At 31.2% G+C, this 7,364-nt stretch overlaps 1 pseudogene; it reads right to left on the reverse strand.

The window, feature by feature from the left end:
* Window positions 1-4,757: 4,757 nt before the first annotated feature.
* Window positions 4,758-7,076, reverse strand: LOC108760060 (probable multidrug resistance-associated protein lethal(2)03659; annotated as a pseudogene).
* Window positions 7,077-7,364: the final 288 nt, after the last annotated feature.

The following is a 7,364-nucleotide window of genomic DNA, read 5'->3' on the forward strand; positions in this document are numbered from 1 at the left end:
GCAAACGCAATTCTTTCAGGATGACGTTTAATAGACTGCTCTTTCCCGCACCGACCTGGCCGAAAACAGCGATTAGTTCACCGAAACGTACTTTCATGTTGATGTTCAGTAAGATATCTTCTTGTTCATAATCCAACCACTTAGCATTTCCGTCCTTGATGGACACGCTAAACTCGACATTGTTCAGTTAGTCTATGATTGCGCTATCGTTCTTCTTCTGCTCGATTAAATTTTCCTTCGAATTTTTCTTTATATTCCCCTTCACATCCTGTTGGTTATTCTCCTTCCCATTCTTATTATTCTCTTTTGTGTTCTTATTGTTCTCCTTATTGTACTTCTTTGCTTCAATCTCGGAAAGAGTCAGTTCGACATACATGAGGAATTTTTGCAGTCGTTTTATGAACACAATCGGTTCCGCTACTTGTGTTATTCCTGGGTTATCATAAAAACAAAAAACAAATAAAAAAAATAAAAATGTAGAATAGAATAATTTACTTTATATTTAACGTTAGATATGATTCTTAAACAAAACTTTAATTTATTTTGATATTAAGATAATAAAGTGCGTAAAGTATAAAATATAATAATTGAAAAGAAGTAAGGTAACCAGTCCTTGTATAGTACGACCTACTGCTTGTTTACGAGAAATTATACGGTGAATTCAATGGATAGCACTAATAAATCGTGCAAGCAGTCCGTCTGATTTGATTACATCAGTTTGTCTATCCTGTTATTGTTAGTAAATCAAAATACATTAGACCGTCATAGTCGTGATGTACTTAACATTTCGTAGATAAGTAAGTAATTATCTTCTATAACTACCAATAGATGATTTAATTTCCATAGTTTCGAGTTACCGACTAATTACGTATAATAATTTGCCAATTGTAACCGTTACGACTTCAATCAACAAGTTATCGCATGCAAATACTCGTGAACACATTACGTCGACTTTGCTACAAATGCAGCGAGGAATTCATCGTTCAGTGTTGAACAGTGAGGAAGGAAAGACAGATAAAAAAAGAAAAGTAAAAACTTGAAAAAGTAAAAACGAAGAAATAAAAAGGAGCATTGCAAGCGTCAATATTGATCGATGTCATTCACATATGTATTTGTCACATACATTGCTACACTAATTATCGCATACCTTGCGGAAAGTAGGCAGTCATGATTAAGTTTAAACTGTTGTAATAGGCAGTTATCACATACACCTTCTCGGCCGTTATTTTGTAGCCAAACAGAATATAAGACATTATCGTAATGAACAACGATATTCTTAAAGACGATGTCATAAAGACGATGAAAGATTTGACGATACCTCTGACACATGACGCCCAATGAATGATATTAACTTCTTTCCTAAAATTGAATTTTGTAGCGTTTATATATATTGTACAATATATATATTTTTTCTTTTTCATTTCAAATAAAAAATATCAATATTAATCGTCCCAGGATATGACTATTTCTAATATTGGAATTTTATTTCTAATACTGGAATTTTTGTCAATACAAACATGAAAAAACAGAAATATTCTCTGCTTCTATTTTTTGGGCTACGAAGGCGTTATCACAAACAGGTTTTGCAAGAATCATCTTTCTTGTTGCAATGTATTGTACAATCGATACAAATATTTTTTACGTAATCAGTTTATGCGGTAGTACTTACTTTCTTGCTTTTTTTATGAGCGAGGTGAAAAAATTCTCCCAGGTATACATCTTGAATTCCACTAATAATCTCGTTCATTAATCGTATCCTCTCATCTGTCCTGATAGCAGTTCTTAATCTCAGCTCTGACGACTTCTTGCCTAGCCAAACTAAGAAATTTTAAAAATATTATACGATTAGAAGCAATTCTTATAACTTGTTAGTGATTTACCAAACAATATTTATTAATTGAGCAGAAAAAAGGCTCAGTAATTAGGGAAACTTAGCAAGAAACTCAACAATTTTTAAACATAGCAATGAAAATGTCAAATTTGAAAACAGAATTTTTTCTCGTATTTAAAAAAATTTTAAAGGCATAGTTGGAAAGCAACAATTTACAACTTAAGTTAGATACGTGGTACGAATGTAATTAAAAAGGCATATAACCACGAACGCCTGGTATCGATAGCTTAAAATTAATATATTTAATATAATACAATAAATAGACGTTTCGGTCTTGAATCAGATCTTCCTCAGTATGAAAATAATTAAGTGTGATACGCATATATTACAAAATAATTTAAGTCTTAACAATAGAGTCTTACAATTATAAGTATTATGAGATACAAATATCCATTAATTATAAAATATAGTATTATAAAATATAGTATTATGAGATTACAAATATCCATTAATACATTACTCGCAGATGTTATTTTCTCAATTCATTGATAGTGTGCTTTTTTTCCACCAATTAAATGCAACTATTCCATACGAGTCTGATTGTCTGACAGATTTTGATACTTATAAGAGCAAATTTTCTCAATGTAAGTCCACACAAAAGTTCCAATTTCTATTAGATAATATGTACAAAAGTAATTCAATTAATAACATGCCACATGTAATAAACTAAATAGTTATCTTATACAATATTACAATTACTCAATCGGATTCAATTTAATAAATTATAATTAAATAGTCTAGTTTAACAAAGTCAAAGATTAAGAAAAAAGAAAAACACAAATAGTTATATTATAACAATAATCGAGATACCTAGTCGGATTCAATTTAATACATTATAATTAAATAGTCGAGTTTAAAAAATTTCAAAGAAAGAAAAACCACAAATCGTTATCTTATAACAAAAATCAGGATACTTAGTCGGATTCGATTTAATACATTGTAATTAAAAAGTATAGTTTAACAACAGTCAAAAGATTAAAATGATCTTAATAGTTCTTAATAGACCTTTATTTATAGAATACCTGTGTCGAAGATGAGATGAACTGCAATCAAGAACATGGAAAAGCCATGCGATAATAATCAATGTTAAAAACGTTATATTAATTTCTGTACGAGTCTGACAGTTTATATACATTTACTGAGTCAGCGATAGAAGGTTCTAGTATCATGTAGAGGACGATATGTTTAATAACGGTAAATATGATTCGTAACTTTTCAGTGTCGTTTTGTTTATTAATTCCTTGTATTTGTTTTTTAATGTATATCATTTCTGATGTGAATCTTTTTTGAAAGAAAGGTTCTGTGTCCAAAATTTCAATGTTATCCCAATTGAATTTATGATCATATTTAATTTGATGCTGTGCTACTACGTTATGCACTGTGTTTGCATTAGAAGTGCTAGATTTATGTTCTTTCAGTCTCGTTTTTATTTTTCTTTTAGATTGTCCGACGTATGAAGATTCACAATTGTTTGCTCGTAGTGCGAGCCGAGATGGCAGGCTTGCTTAACGGGCTGGTTTCCACGTCGTTCTCGCGGTAAAACTGCGTCGCGGGGACGTGGTCGAGAAATAATGCGTGGTTTCTCTGCTTTAACAACTTTATTCACCTCGTACGGGCGGTAATATTCGCGTGACAGTGGTGGTTCGACACTCGACGCGATAATTCGAGGACACGCGCACTCGTGACGACGGATCGGCAGTCATGATGATTTCTTGTGTTGAGATGCGCGGCGCGCCAATGCGCTGCAGACCTACGTTGCCGGCTTCGGTCGTTTTCGTGATCCGTCGCGGTGACGGAGGGGGAATAAGACGAATACGAGACAACGAGTACGAAACAACAATTCAGGCAATTAATTTTATAAACTACGTTACATTGTTCCATTTTATCAAGTTTGTCTTTACCTGTTTTAATTATCGAATTTAATTTATTCATTGGTTTATATGCGATTTTAAAATTATTACGCTAAGGATTAAACTTTTCTGAGATATTTTTTATGTATGACACCGTAAAATATGTATTTATTAAATTATCATTGTCTGAATTTTGAGAATTATTATTATATACATTCTTTCTTCTAGCTAGACATTTGATTCTTTTGTTAATGGTATTAAAAATTAAGTCTAAAGGATAGCCGTTGTCAAGTAAAGTATTAATCATCATTTCAATATTCAATGTTCTTATTGTGAAATTCTGGATGTGCAAGAAATAAAATTCTATCAAGTAGGCCAATAATAACACCTTTTTTATGTTTAAGCGGATGATTCGAATGAAAACTAAGATAGCGTCCAGAATTCGTCGGTTTTTTATAACTGTTAAATCTAATCTGTCCTTCGTCAACATACACAGTAACATCCAAAAAATTTATCGAACTCTCATAATTCCGTTCACAAGTAAATGTAATCCTATCATGAAAGGAGTTGAATGTATCTCATGTCTCATTAATTAATATAATTTTTTGGAATTGCATGAATAATATCATCCACATATCTATAATATAGTGGAATGTTAAAATTTAATTTAGAAATCACATCGCTTTCCAGGTCCTGTACTACAACAATTTACAATGTAAAGATTTCAGATTAAAGTTAATTTAAATTAATTATCGTTTATTAAAAATCTATTATTCTATTTGTTATTTATTATTTATCAAAACTAATCGTAAGTCAAGATTCTACCAGCAGACAGTTTAATTGAAGCAAAAAGACGATTTTCATTAGCGAAGTTACTTATAATTTAAAGTATTTATACGTATTTTAACTTTGCAAAAGGCACACGTACACATATATATCAAGTCAATTTCAATTTAATCGGCTTATTAAATTGAAAGTAACTTGATATATATGTGTACGTGTGCCTTTTATAAAGTTTAGAAATGTTTGCTAGAAACTATTAGAGCATTGACTGCTTCACCTTGAAAAGGAATGAACAGAAGAAATGCGATACCGAAAATAGATGATATTCCGATGACGATCAAATGGAATGTAATGTATGTGATGATGATGGTCTCCAAAGATCCGAGCCACAAATAATGGAGAAATATGATACTGACGTTGAATCTATCGACGTCGTTAGTTAGCAGATTAACTGCCTGGCCGATTGTCGTTTCGCCCAACGAGGTTCTAGTTAGCTTCAACGTCTTGCGGTCAGCGAACAGCAGGCTACGCAAACCTTCGTACCCAAATGAGTCATATCCATCATGTAAGGATGGACTACGAACACGTTAACAGCGGAGCACAAAATAATGCCGATGGCGCATTTGTACGCGTAAAACTTGTCGATGCCTGTGGTGTTAAAATAGAGCAGCATCTGACCCAACAATAACGATTGCACTATTCTGCATCAAAAGAGGAAATTCGTCAGAATATAAGAAATTTGCAAATTAAAAACTAGTTTAAAAATTTAGATTCTAAATCTTAAAAATTTGTGAATTTTAATTTGATTTTAATTTTAAAATTATAATTATTATCGTATTCTTTCATGAAAATTCGGAACATACAATTATATCATTGATTTAATTATCATAAATACATTCATTTAATTAGATCTTTATGTAGTTCAATCTTTATTTAAAAAATAATCGAAATTTCATTAATAAAAACTGCTTAATAAAAGATTTAATTCCACAGGATTAAATTCGTGCAATTTTTTATCGTATTCTTTCATGAAAATTCATAACATACAATTATATCATTCATTTAATTATCATAAATACATTCATTTAATTAGATCTTTATTTAGTTAAATCTTTATTCTTAATTCAAAATTAATAAAAAACTGAAATTTGATTAATAAAAACTGCTTAATAAAAGATTTAATCCCACAGGATTAAATTCGTGTAATTTTTTATCATCAAGACATCGCCAATGCAAGAAATGTAAAATATTAAGACGAACAACTTCACAGGGTACAATTTCTAGGTAAAAAATGAAAGGGAAGTTGTACCTGAGCAAGGTTTCTATAACGGCCATGAAAGTTCCGCACAATAGGGTCTTGAAACCGAAACACCTGATGAGGACTCTCATTAGGTTGGGCTCCTTGACCTTCTTCTGTGATGGCATTTCGCCACCTGCTCCAGCCGACACTGATACGCCTTCCATTCCTTCTTTCGCTATTTTAATACCAAGAATATCACTTGTATGCTCTTTAAGCGGTGTATACAAATCAGTTACTTCAAGATCTCGACGATAACCCTCCCAGAAAGTGCGTAGAATCCAACTGCGAAGAAGAAAAGCAAAGCAAACACGTTTTACTCGAATGAACCATCCGCAATTCGTCGAGGTTCCAAAATTTTGCTTTTCTCGTTAAAACTAATTTTTTTCTTCTAATTTTCAAGATTATACTATCGCTTTACGTATTATCTTGCAAAATTGATCTGTATCCTTCTTTCCACTTTCAAATCAATAGAAACTGCGTCATTACACTTAAGAATCAAATATGGCACAAAATAATCAGAACAATTTTCTTTTCGTAAAACTTGACATCAATTGTTTATATCTCGATTAATTTTCCAATTAAAAAATCCTTTGGCATAAAATTCTATCTTCCAGAGCACTATCGATGTATAAAATTTAAAAAATTTCTGAAAGTTGACTAATTCGTTTCACGCAGACTAACTTGTTATCGAATCGAAAAATGCGATAGTTTGTAAAAGTGTAACATCAAATGTATTAAAAATGAATAAGGAATGATTATACTAAAAAATAAAAATGGTAGGGTAATTATGTAATATAGGGGAGCCACCCTCTGATGATCTTGACTTTGACATATATTGTCAAGGTCATATAACATGAGAAAATCATGAGCTCCATATCTTTTTAACGAATAACGAGCGAAAACGTGTTAGAAGTTATTCAGGTTCATGACCTTGACAATATATGTCAAAATCATCAGAGGGTGACTTCCCTATACTACATAATTATCAATGGTAGTTCCATTTTATACTTAATTTTTCATATTCATAGACTGGAAACTTTTGAATCTTATATATCAAGTTATTACGTTCTGTAAACTTTTCTCTGGATCGCATTACCTTCACTCTCAGTTTTATTATTTCTCTTAATCGGCTCTATCACGAATGGTATTTGTAGTTTACTATTTATACTTACGAAAACGTCAAGATGCTGAAAATGTTGGCATCCGCTCTGGGATTATTCTTCATTTTCTCGGTATACGCTTTCCTATGCATGATGAGTGTCTTATGTGAGTCTTTTCTATAAATGTATAACGGATCTTCAATACACACATATATTTCACATATATCCAGGTAACCAAGCGTGATTCTTCCTATTCTTCTTTTGCAGGAATTGTCTGTATAAAATATATACAAGTATATATGAGACTTTCTAGAATTCTTTTATTTCAATCCAAAATGTTTTTTTTATTCATTTATATACTCACGTATAATGCTGTTTCGCAAGCGCAAACATGCGACAATTTATTGGAAAGTTTTATAGTATTATATTTATTTATATAT

Source organism: Trachymyrmex cornetzi, unplaced genomic scaffold (genome assembly GCF_001594075.2).
Source record: "Trachymyrmex cornetzi isolate Tcor2-1 unplaced genomic scaffold, Tcor1.1 scaffold215, whole genome shotgun sequence".
In the NCBI taxonomy this organism is placed as follows: Eukaryota; Metazoa; Arthropoda; class Insecta; order Hymenoptera; family Formicidae; genus Trachymyrmex; species Trachymyrmex cornetzi.